Source organism: Ranitomeya imitator, chromosome 1 (assembly GCF_032444005.1).
Source record: "Ranitomeya imitator isolate aRanImi1 chromosome 1, aRanImi1.pri, whole genome shotgun sequence".
In the NCBI taxonomy this organism is placed as follows: domain Eukaryota; kingdom Metazoa; phylum Chordata; class Amphibia; order Anura; family Dendrobatidae; genus Ranitomeya; species Ranitomeya imitator.
In genome coordinates this window covers 201,292,502-201,305,987 of record NC_091282.1, presented here as the reverse complement: position 1 = coordinate 201,305,987, position 13,486 = coordinate 201,292,502, and the positions used below count along the sequence as shown (strand labels likewise).

Sequence of the window (13,486 nt, the reverse complement as noted above, 5' to 3'; positions counted from 1 at the left end):
GTAATTATTATTATTATTGTAATTCAGTGTGACAGCAGCTGCTCCTCACTGCTTCCCCTCCCGTCTGGGACCTTCTATGACACCAGAGTTCAGTTTCCCCTGTGAGCAATAGCCAGTCTGAGAAGATTGGTGTGACCATGCCCCCAGTTATCTACAAAGAAACCGCTATCATCAGGAGACTGATAGTTACTGCATGGAGCTGCACACTGCTGTAATGTCCAAGCAGAGGGGTGAGCAATGAGGAGTACACCTTTTAGGCTACGCTCACATTAGCGTTGCGCGCCGCTGCGTCGGCGACGCAACGCACGACGCACGCAAAAACGCTGCGTTTTGCGACGCGTGCGTCGTTTTTTGACGAAAATCGGACGCACGAAAAATGCAACTTGTTGCATTTTCTTGCATCCGACGCTAGCGTCGGAAACGACGCACGTGTCGGAAAACGCAACAAAAAAAACGCACGCGTCCCCCATGTTAAACATAGGGGCGCGTCGCCGCTGCGTCGCCGACGCAACAGCGACGCACATTAGCGGAACGCTAATGTGAACGTAGCCTTAGGAAACTTTCCAGGAAATATTTCTAAAACTCTGTAACAGACACAATGGGCTCTGATGGGCATGGTATTTGATAGATCTGGCACGGCATCAGGGTTGCTGTTAATAATGAAAAATTTGATGCAGTAACTTATTTTGGATGTCAGAGCTTATGTTTTTAAGTCTCATCAAAATTTGTACTCCATAATCCTTCTTAAGTATCCATGTAATGGTGTGTAAGTATTAAAATACTTACCAATCACCATCTTCCCTAGTTTTCAGCACTGCTCAGGTCCTTTTCTTAGATACATGATACATAATAGCATGATCACACAGGGGATTGTATGTGGCCTGGATGTCACTTTCTGAATGGAAGTCTATGGAGCCTTGTTCTGAGTCTCAGACTTATAAGGAGACGGCAGTTATTGCTCCATCCAGAATCTGGGTTATCCCACAAAGCTGCAGAATGGTCACGTGGGACCAGAGTGGTACGGGAAACTAGACAAAATGGCGATCAGAAATGATTTTTACACCCTTACACACCACTTCAAAAAGAATTAGGAGGGATTATGATGCAAGATATAAGATAATATATAAGTATAAAGTATGCCTTACAAATGTGGCCACAGAGTCACAAATAAATGGTAATTATATAGTCTGATACACTGGTAAATAGGATGCTACAGAAAAACACAAACAAATGTGCTTGCAAGATGGAATGTTAAAGGGTCATGTGACAGCAACATGTAACCCAGCATCCGGAGAAGCGGAGAAAGCCAGTATTAATTTAGGCTGCCAAGTACAGACATGCAGATGATTTATAAAGTTTCAGGAACTTCGGTCTTGTGAAAATAATAGAAATAAATAGAGAGTGAGCCGTTGTGTAGTGCATAATGAAAACACTTTATATAGAAAAACACATAAAAGAAGCACAAACTTTCTCACCATGTAACACGTCAGTATTTTGCATTACTACTGCCCAGCCAGGACCATGAGTGAGCGAGCCCAAAACGTGGAGGTGCCATCTTTCCAGTATATTTACCACTCTAGGTTTTGGTTCCAAAATACGGTCACAAAACACTGTCATCATGTTAACATGGCCAGAAAGTGTCATTGGTTTATGGTTTTACAACACTTTTGGGATATTAAAGAAATATATAAAGAAAGAAAACCTATGATAGATTTGGGGAACAGTAAATCCACAGTATTACTGCAGCATGTTGGCGAGCTTAACAAATCAAAGCATTGATCAGACACCCATTAATCATTTAGCCCTTTAGACACCACCGTTAATAAGGAGCACCCGCATTAAGGTGTATGACAGAGGGGGCTTATTCTGTCAGCACTGTGATGAGAATGTGGGAGGACATTACATAATGGATATCACTGTAAGGCTACATTCACACATGCGTGTTAGTGTAAGGTCTCATTCACATGTCAGTTTTTCACGCACTGGTTGCTAGCTTTGCAGTACATCAGTGCAGAGCTGGCCGTCAGTCAGTGCCGAAGCATGTCCCCATAAGACCCATTAAAATGGTAAGACCCATAAAAACCCCTTTAATAAATAAATAAAAACGACAAGACACCTTTCTTGTTGGAATAAAAATTTGCCGTGCGGTTTTATTTTGGGTAACATAAAACTTGAATAAATACCAAATAAATTAATTCCATAAGTTAAAGTCCGTAACCAAAAGATTTCAACCATTAGCCAAATCCACCCGTTGAAGGGTGATTTTTACCCCACAAATAAAACCGAACGACAAGAGAATTACTGTTGAAATAATGGGCGGGAGGGTGGGCTCTTCTTTCTTCAAGCGTCGACAGAGTGACAGGCGCTGACAGGAATCAGTCTTTTATAGTAAATAAACCACCGCCAAACCCTTCAGTAACCAATCAAATTGTCATAAACTGAGCGCACAAAAACCAGAAAAAACTGGTTTAAGCCACTTTACCTAAAAATAGCACATCCAGTGACCTTTCACTGACCCTTGTTTACCACTGCCTGAGGTAAATCACTGCCTGAGGTAAATCAGGTCTATGTGGACATGAGACCCCCGCCATATTTCATATGTTCTGTGCGGGGGGGCAAACATGTCCCCATAAGACCCATTAAAATGGTAAGACCCATAAAAACCCCTTTAATAAATAAATAAAAACGACAAGACACCTTTCTTGTTGGAATAAAAATTGGCCGTGCGGTTTTATTTTGGGTAACATAAAACTTGAATAAATACCAAATAAATTAATTCCATAAGTTAAAGTCCGTAACCAAAAGATTTCAACCATTAGCCAAATCCACCCGTTGAAGGGTGATTTTTACCCACCAGGCCAAGACTCAAAGGGTCGAGGCCCCCCCAAAACCACACAGCCATTTTTCAATAATATTACCCAAGTTCAGATTAAAAATATCTAGACCGATATCAGATAGATGCACCGAGTCTTGTCTAAACAATCCTGGTAAAAAACCCTCAAGGTCTACATGCCTAAACGAGAACCCGTTAATAACGGGTAGGAATTTATGCATGGAAAGGTTCACCCTTTTTCGGATCTTATCCAAAAAACGAAGTTGGTCCTGCTGCCATAAAAGCCTGGGAATGACTTCGGAAAAAACAACACCAAAGGAGGGAAAACTTTGTTTTATGCCGATAAGGTCGGCCCGCATTGCGGCTAATAAATTCAGAGTGTTGGACTTACCCAAGTCATTACCAGATAAATGCACAATAATTAAATCAGGATACGGGAATTTCACCAAGCAATTTTGTAACTCAAACGATAAAGAGGACCATCTCATTCCTCGCACGCTGTGCCAAAAAACTCGGGTGCTAGAAGGATGAAACGATAAATTTTCTGAATAAGACCGCAAGCTAGCCCTCTTCTGGGCCCAGAAGACAAAGGAGTGACCAACGACCCAAATGATTGTTGGACCTACAAGAAAATGAGAATTAGTCATCATACAAGTCATGATGGACATAAAGTTTGAATCGATTTGAATCCCATCTTCCCAGTTTTCTTATTTTATCATCAGACAAACCCGCTCTTGCGGCCTCAGTAGCCGCTCCGATCCTGAAAGAATGTGAAGTGATTTTGAGATGACTTTTACCTAAAAAGCTCAAACACTTTTTTAAAATAAAATTAAACTGAAAAACCGTAACAGGGGATTAATTTCTATGCAAAAATAATGGGCCCTGAGCTACCGGCCTAAAAATAAGCCATTTCGATAAGGTACCCACAGGACAAATCAAAGGGTCCGGAAATGAGTTCAATCTCAGCTCGGAACCTCTCCCAAGCTGATCCGTTTTTGATTTCCTAATAAAAATCAGGAGGAATGAATCAAAAATCCTGACGTCTGACAACATTAGACCTGAGGGTTCAGATTTTTTTACCGAAACTACCTCACTGACTCTCAGAGCCCCGAAGAAGGAAATGGAGAATACGGTAGAAAATAACAAAGCCTCCTCGGCATTCAAACATACATGCTGTAGGGCTGAACACAAGTCTTTTAACAGGGCAATTGAAATTGGACGTCTGGAATCTGTTAAGAATTTATCCCTTTTGAGGCCTTTTAAAAATTGCTTCACTAAGAAAAACTCCGTTAATGCCATACAACCATGTAACCGTAAAAAGAAAGAAACTCCTGCGAAACATTTGGCTACCGCAGAGTACGAAAGGCCTTTTCTGACCAGCGACTCCGCAAACTTCAGGGCAGAAATCGGACTTGGTGACGTCGCCTCCGATCCATGTAAATCTGAAAACTCGATCCACCTCTTCCACGCAGCTGAATAGTCAGCCCATGATCTCCTAGATAATGAATTCTTAATAAAATAGGGAATTATATCGGGATTACATCCCAAACTGATAGAGGGCAGGGGGTTGCTTCCTTGTCTGCGAGTGGCACCTGTTGGTAAAAATGGAGCCACTGACCATGCAGTATGAATTCAGACAAATAACTACATTTACCGATACCCAAATTCGCCTTCAACCAAATGTTGCCTTTTAGGCACTCCAAGACTAAGTGTCTCAGAATTCTAGCTGTTTGCAGATGTTTAGACGAAAGGGTGTTAATGGAAAAAACTACCGACTGGTTCGGTGAGGAAAAGAGAATTCTAGAATCCCTCAAGTAAGGGCCCCATAAAAGGATTCCCAAATAAACGGAAAAAACTTCCCTAACCAGCAAATTCTCATTAAGCTTATTCAACACCCATTTATCTGGCCATGGTAAGGACACCCAGTGTGATCGAAACAAAATAGACAAACCTGCGATGCTATCCGTAGAAAAAGCGAGTGGAAAAGAATCCGCCGAAACAAAAGGTGATTGAATTAACGACCTACCATTAAAATCTGAAAGAAATGACAACCAAATTCTGGCGTCTTCTTTCAAGGCGGCACTCAACCGAACGTGAGAATTAGGTGATGAGAGGCCCTTAGTAGATTCATAAAGACTTCTAGAAAAAACCCTGCCAATTGGTATTACCCGTAAGGCAAAATTTAAAAGGCCAAGCACAGACTGAAGCTCTTTGAGGGTAACCTTACTCTTAGATAAGAGGCTTAAAAGGGAACTGCGAAGTTTGTCAATTTTTTCTTGAGGTAACACAGATTCCATTCTTTGAGTCAATTGTGATACCCAAGAATTCAATACGGCATACCGGGCCTATTGTTTTTTCATGGGCAATTGGGATGCCAAAATGTGAACAAAGCTGCAAAAATTTGTTAAGGTCCTCCATGCATGAATGGGATTGAGGGGGACCAATAAATAAAAAATCGTCCAGGTAGTGTAATACGCCTGCGTCAACCTCACTGGATTCTAAGACCCAGTGCAAAAAACGGGAAAAATTCTCAAAATAAAAACAAGAGAGCGAGAAGCCCATCGGGAGACATTTGTCAAAAAAGAAAAACCCGTCAAACTGAAAACCGAGTGAATTAAACCCCTCTGGATGGACTGGAAGGAGTCTAAAGGCAGATTTGATATCAGATTTGGCCATTAACGCCTTAGGGCCGAATTTTCTCAGCAGATCCAGAGCGCCGTCAAAGGAGGAGTAGGTGATAGAACAAAGGCTCTTATCAACCTCGTCATTCAATGACTGGCCCGGTGGATAAGATAGGTGATGTATCATCCTATAGGAACCGGAATCTTTCTTCGGGACAATACCCAGGGGGGATAAGCGGAAATTTAAAAATGGGGAGGACAAAAACGGGCCAGCAATCCTACCCAATTCCAGCTCACTGAAAATTTTTTCTCTAGCAATATCAGGGAAATCAGAAACCGAAGATAAATTTTTTACAAAAACACAGCCATCCCCTTTAAATTCTGGTACATAAAAGCCCACTGCAAAGCCATTGTACAGTAATTCACTGATCCGCTTGTCTGGGTACCTGCCTAACCAGTGCGCCATTTTTTCCAGCTTCACTGGAGACAGAGCCTTTTGAAATTGCATCTTTGAGGGAAGACTGCTGAACGGCTTGTTTTTTAAAACACTTAGACATTGGGTGGGAGTTCCCACAAAAGGAGCATTCATGCCGAAAACGACACCTATTGTTCCACTTACAAAAAGATTCGTTGTAAGCTAAACAAACTCCTTTTCTGGAAACAGAACTACTAGGCTGTCTAATCACGGAATTCCTAACAGGGAGAATGAGATTAATCCAGATACCAATGTCCTTGGAACCCCATTTTACCTCTGGGTGTACCGACAATTTATGCCTAAAAGCCTCGTCATAATTTAACCATGCAGAGCCACCAAATATTTTTGGAGGCCTCTAAAATAATGTCTAAGTGCTGAAAGAGGCTACTGCACAGGTTAAGGGGACTTTTCGCCTAATACCGCCGCATATATAGCAAACGCTTGAATCCAATTATGAAATGATCTGATGTTACGCTTAGCGTCATCAGAATCGGATTTATCATCCTTCCTATCAGATTTAGGAAGGTGATCTCTGCGGGGTAAAAGGGAAAATATGTCTACATATTGGTTGTTCCAAATAAGCTCCTTAATTGAGGGGCTTAAATGGAAGCCAAGGGGGGAGAGCTCGCAAGTTAAAGCCTCCTTAAAGGGATTTAAAGGGGGCACACTGACCGCAGGAGCTTCTAAGCGACAAGGGGCATAAGAAGCTGCTGCTTGGGGGCGAACATTAGCCTCACCCAGGGCTTCAGTTAAAACCAACTTAATCAAATTCTTTAGATCAGACTGAGGGACAGACATAGGAAAACTAGAAGTCTCACCCCTCGCTGGAAAGCAGTCACGTCTTCTGTCTTCAGCAGCACTTGCGCTCCAGCCCTCAGGATAGGGCGAGCGCAGCTGCCTGGCACCGCTTGATTGAAGCGTCTCTTCCTCGTCTGAAGACTGGTCCCGGGGATGCAGAGCCGGCCTTGCTCCCTCCGTCGCTGTGGCAGGAACCGCCTGGGAACTGGCAGCAGCGGGCACCGCGGCGCTTTTACGGCCGGTACCCCTACAAGCTTTACCGGCGGCTCCTGCTGATGCGGCGGTCGCGCCGGGATGACGGCCGCCGAAATCTCGCGGCGGGCTGCGGGACTTCACCGCAGGGCGGCGACTCGACTTCCTGCTTGGCGCTGAGGAGCCGCGCCGAGATGTCACAGGAGACGCCGGAGGGGAGGAGGCCGCCCTCTGTCTGCCGGACCTTGACCCGGAGCCTTCGGCGTGCAGGAGAGCGGGAGCTGGAACCGGGGATGGTACCAGGGCCTCAGGTTCGGGAGGAGACATGGCTTCGGAGACTGCCGCTGGAGGTTTTATAGCTAAGCAGCTCCTTAGCCAATCCATTCCGTCCTCCCCGCCGGCCCTGGCTAGAAGTTCCTGCATCAGCTTCTCCATCTTCTGGTAGGTCCTCTTCTTTCTTCAAGCGCCGACAGAGTGACAGGCGCTGACAGGAATCAGTCTTTTATAGTAAATAAACCACCGCCAAACCCTTCAGTAACCAATCAAATTGTCATAAACTGAGCGCACAAGAACCAGAAAAAACTGGTTTAAGCCACTTTACCTAAAAATAGCACATCCAGTGACCTTTCACTGACCCTTGTTTACCACTGCCTGAGGTAAATCACTGCCTGAGGTAAATCAGGTCTATGTGGGCATGAGACCCCCGCCATATTTCATATGTTCTGTGCGGGGGGGGGCAAACATTCTTACAGCTGCCGCTCTCGGTGCTATAAGCCGTGACTAAAATTGCTCCAGGTGCTCCTACATGACTGAAAGCCGGAGGCTCCTGGGAAGAATATAGATCACTTTCTCCTGGATTCCAGACTTTCAGTACTGTAGCCGGCCACCTTCATAACCGTCTTAGAGGGGTTACCCACTACTAGGACACCCCTCTTCTCAATCTCAATGTTTGGCCCAGTTAAAATAAAAGCACATGCTCCCCTCAGGTGCTGACGCCGTTCCAGCAGTGACGGCACTCACATTCTCAGGACTCATGAGGTTGTCACATCATGCGAGCCCTGTACACAATCAGCGCGGGGCTTCACTGTCACTGCCTCCGGACAAATCGAATATCAACAGGAAAGCAGTGCTGTGGCTGCGCTCTAAGGCTAGGTTCACATCGCGTTAGTGCCATCCATTTAATAGATCCGTTAAACGGATGCGCAAAATCTCTTTTTTACTACAATCACATTAACGCATGGTACCATTGCGTTGACATGCGCTAGTTATAGAGGTCTATGCACAGCGAACGCATCCGTTCGCTGTGGGTTAGACCTAACGTACCCGAAAACGCGGTAGACCGCATTCGAGGGTGCGTAACACATCATCACTAACGTATGCCAATTTTGACATGCGTTACGATAATGTAAGTCTATGGGCACGTTAACAGATCCATTACACAGCATTAATGCCGCTAAGTAATGGATCCGTTGTACGGATCGCCCAAACGCAATGTGAACCTAACTTCCTCTTGCTGTTCGATTCGTCCAAAATGTGGGGGCAGTGAAACCGGAGCTCACTGGCCAAAGGGATCACGTGACAATCCCACATAAGACCCATGAACGCAAGTGCCAACACCACTGGAACAGCGCCAACACCGGTGGTGAGTATATGTGTTTTTATTTCGAAGGGAGCAAACATTCAGACTGAGAAGAGGTTGCCCTAGTAGTGGGAAATCCCTTTAACCAGCAGATTAACCCTATATAAGCAGGTTAATAGTGTTATCGGATGGGACAGGTTTCCTTTAATGGCCGAGTCTGAGATGATCAGAACAGAACTTGCTCTGAATCTCCTGGACCGGAGACCCAGAGCCATTTTTAAAACTAATGTGTGAATATAACCTAAGATTGCATTAACATGTTGTGGCTGTGATTTTTTTTTTTTGCCCGATCCTGGTAAATCCACCACAGATTTTGCCGTGATCTTTGAAAACCATATAAAAAATGGAGGGCTTTTGTCTAGATCAAAAATACAATGTGACCGCAGCTTCACACATGTAACACAACAGGCAATAATGCTCTGAAGTCAAAAAGAAATCTGCTCGCGTTTTTTATGCGGATTTTTCCGGAGCTTTCCACTACTATATTATATATTTTTGGTTCTATATTATATAGTGGCAAATCCAGAGATTTTCCGCAAAATTAATGAACATGCTGCGTTTTTTCCGCGATGCCTTTTTTGGCGAAAAAAACGCAACATGTGCACAAAAATTGCGGATTGCATTCTAATAATAGGATGCTTAATGTAAGCTTTTTTAGCGTTTTTGCAGCGTAAAACCACTGAAAAAAACGTGAAAAATCCTGAACGTGTATACATAGCCTCAATCTCTGCCCCTTGTTCTAAAGATATATCTACCTGGTAGTAAATATATACGTTTTCCCTCTGACCAACTGGGCGTATATCACAGAACTTTTATGTGGGCACAGTTGTATACGGATTGTTATTTCTCCTCTGACAACGGCCAATCAAAACACAGCGGTGCCCTAAATAATTTCTCCCAGTTGGTTGAAGTGAAAATTTGCACTTTTATTTACAGGAAAGATATCCTTTGAAATAGAGGAGCACAAAAGAAAAGAAAAGGAGAAAAAAAACGTTCCAGAATCAGTACTGGAAGAGCTACTTACTTGGTTTGAAAAAAATCCAGTGAAAAGTTCTGTTTAAAATATATTCCCGATTTTTATTATTTTGGACAACCAAAATCAGATTTGCATTAGGCGACTGTGTACTGCACGCTTTATCTAATAAACAGCCAACCAAAACAGACTGTTGAACAAATAATAATTTTACATGATAGCAGTGCGCCCGTAACTTCTGCTGTTTCGGTGCACTCTGTTAATGCGGTAAGTTTGTAATCATTTAAAGTGTTACACAACTTATGCAGCTTTACTTCATTTCCCTGTAGTTATTTTCATAATATTAAAAAATATAATCTGACATAGATGCACAGTTTGTTATTCTGTAGGAAAATAAAGGGGCTGGGTTAACCTTTTAGATAGGTCTAGAGAAAAGTTAGGCTTCTTTCACACTAGCGTCGGAATCTCCCCGTCGCAATGCGTCGGGGAGAGATTCCGAAGCTAGCGTTTGCTGCATTGCACAATGGGTGCAGCGGATGCATTTTTCCGGCGCATCCGCTGCCCCATTGTAAGGTGCGGGGAGGTGGGGGCGGAGTTCCGGCCGCACATGCGCGGTTGGAAAAAGCGGTCCGTCAGGAGAAAAAACGTTACATGTAGCGTTTTTTCTCCCGACGGTCCGCAAAAGCACAACGCATCCGTCGCTCGACGGATGCGACGTGTGGCAATCCGTCGCAAATGCGTCGTCAACGCAAGTCTATGGGGAAAAAAATCGCATCCTGCAAGCACTTTTGCAGGATGCGTTTTTTCTGAAAAACGACGCATTGTGACGGATTGCAGAAAACGCTAGTGTGAAAGTAGCCTTAGTAATAAAGGCTTAAGCCCATCTCTGGATTTTTATGACCAAAATGGGAATAACTGTTTCTAGGTTCTGACCTCTAGAGCCGGGGTTGTAAAAAGAGCAGAGCGCAGTTCTAGGCGGTTTGCGTAACTCCCATGCAAATTGTAGATCTGAAAATCCTGCAGCAGCAATCAGCGGCTGCTTCACTCTCACTACCTTCAGCTGTAACAGAGACCTGGAGGTAATCAGAGAGCAGCTCTCACTTATGTGACATAAAAACGCCAGGCAATGTAGTTTCTGTAAATTAGGTGTTACAGTGCCTTGCGAAAGTATTCGCCCCCTGGAACTTTTCAACCTTTTCCCACATATCATGCTTCAAACATAAAGATACCAAGTGTAAATTTTTGGTGAAGAATCAACAAGTGGAACACAATTGTTAAGTTGAATGAAATTTATTGGTTATTTTAAATTTTTGTGGAAATTCAAAAACTGAAAAGTGGGGCGTGCAATATTATTTGGCCCCTTTACTTTCAGTGAAGCAAACTCACTCCAGAAGTTCATTGTGGATCTCTGAATGATCCAGTGTTGTCCTAAATGCCTAATGATGATAAATATAATCCACCTGTGTGTAATCAAGTCTCCGTATAAATGCACCTGCTCTGTGATAGTCTCAAGGTTCTGTTTGAAGCACAGAGAGCATCATGAAGACCAAGGAACACAACAGGTAGGTCCGTGATAATGTTGTGGGGAGGTTTAAAGCCGGATTTGGACACAAAATGATTTCCAAAACTTTAAACATCCCAAGGAGCACTGTGCAAGCGATCATATTAAAATGGAAGGAGTATCATACCACTGCAAATCTACCAAGACTCAGCCGTCCCTCTAAACTTTCATCTCAAACAAGGAGAAGATTGATCAGAGATGCAGCCAAGAGGCCCATGATCACTCTGGATGAACTGCAGAGATCTACAGCTGAGGTGGCATAGTCTGTCCATAGGACAACATTCAGTCGTACACTGCACAAATCTGGCCTTTATGGAAGAGTGGCAAGAAGAAAGCCATTTCTTAAAGATATCCATAAAAGGTGTCGTTTAAAGTTTGCAACAAGCCACCTGGGAGAAACACCAAACATGTGGAAGAAGGTGCTCTGGTCAGATGAAACCAAAATCAAACTTTTTGGCAACAATGCCAAACGATATGCTTGGCGTAAAGGCAACACAGCTCACCACCCTGAACACACCATCCCCACTGTCAAACATGGTGGTGGCAGAATCATGGTTTGGGCCTGCTTTTCATCAGCAGGGACAGAGAAGATGGTTAAAATTGATGGGAAGATGGATGGAGCCAAATACATGACCATTCTTGCAGAAAACCTGTTGGGGTCTACAAAAGACCTGAGACTAGGATGGAGATGTGTCTTCCGACAAGACAATGATCCCAAACAAAGCAAATTCTACAATGGAATGGTTCACAAATAAACATATCCAGGTGGTAGAATGGCCAAGTCAAAGTCCAGACCTCAATCCAATCGAGAATCTGTGGAAAGAGCTGAAAACTGCTGTTCACAAACGATCTCCATCAAACCTCACTGAGCTCGAGCTGTCTGGAAGAACGGGTAAGAATTTCAGTCTCTCGATGTACAAAACAGATAGAGACATACCCCAAGTGACTTGCAGTTCTAATCGCAGCAAAAGGTGGTGCAACAAAATATTAAGTTAAAGGGGCCGAATAATATTGCACGCCCCACTTTTCAGTTTTTGAATTTCCACAAAAATTAAAATAACCATAACCAAATTTTGTTCAACTTCACAATTTTGTTCCACTTGTTGATTCTTCACCAAAAATTTACATTTGGCATCTTTATGTTTGAAGCATGATATGTGGGAAAAGGTTGAAACGTTCCAGGGGGCCGAATACTTTCGCAAGGCACTGTACATCAGCAGTGTAGCTTACTTTGCTACACCGTTTCCATAACCCCTTTTCATAATCCCATCTCTGATTGTTCGGAACTAGAAGCAGTTACTCTCACCTTAGCCATGAAAGGCAGAGACGGAAATAGCCCTTTAAGGATTTGTTGTGAAAATGATATCCATTGACAAGAAATACTAGGGAACAATGCAGTCACTGAGGCCTTAAATTTAGCTCAAAACCATCATAAGGAAATTCTGAAATCTAAAAAGATATGATAGACCACGAATACCATAAAATATATATATGCACCCAAAACATCAGGGAACAATTACAATAGAAATATATTAACCTCTTAGTGACCGAGCCAATTTTGACCTTAACCCCTCTAACCCTGAAGGTGGTTTGCACATTAATGACCAGGCCAATTTTTTACAATTATGACCATCACTTTATGAGGTAATAACTCTGGAACGTTTCGACGGATCCCAGTGATTCTGAGACGGTTTTCTCTTGATATATCGTACTTCATGATAGTGGTAAAATTTATTTGATATGACTTGTGTTTATTTACGAAAAAAATGGAAATTTGGCAAAAATTTTGCAATTTTCAAACTTTGTATTTTCATGCCCTTAAATCACAGAGATATGTCACACAAAATAGTTAATATACAACAATTCCCTCATGTCTACTTTACATCAGCACAATTTTGAAGCTACATTTTTTTTGTTAGGAAGTTAAGTCAAGTTAAGGCACCCAGTACCAGTGGCCGCAAAACATCCTCCCAAAAAAATCGTTGAACCGCCATCATATTTGACTGTAGGTACTTTTCTTTGTAGGCCTCATTCCGTTTTCGGGAGTTTTGTGTGAAATGATGTATTTCCTTTTTTTTCCTGTTTGTTTGTGTTGTGTCAATACATAAAAAGCTAAAATAAACAGGTGTGTAACAAAACATGCATAATTGCAATAATTTTCTTGGAGAAATACTTCATTTTCTGAAAAAATGTCAAGGGTGCCAACACTTTCGACCAGGACTGTACTTGTTTACTGCAATACTGAAGTACTGCAGAAGATAATTAAAACTTAAAAACCAAGCGCAAAAAATGCGGTGGCAGAGGTTGCAACCGGGCCTGCCAATGTCAGAGCAAACTTCAACTGGATGTTCATCCTTGGTCGCACATTCAGTTGAAGTGTATTGCAACGCAGTG

General features: G+C 42.9%; 1 protein-coding gene across 2 annotated transcripts in view; it reads right to left on the bottom strand.

The window, feature by feature from the left end:
* TNFAIP8 (TNF alpha induced protein 8) overlaps nt 1-13,486 on the bottom strand; it is a 234,434-nt gene that overhangs the window by 68,948 nt on the left and 152,000 nt on the right. The gene's annotated exons all lie outside the window — the stretch shown is intronic.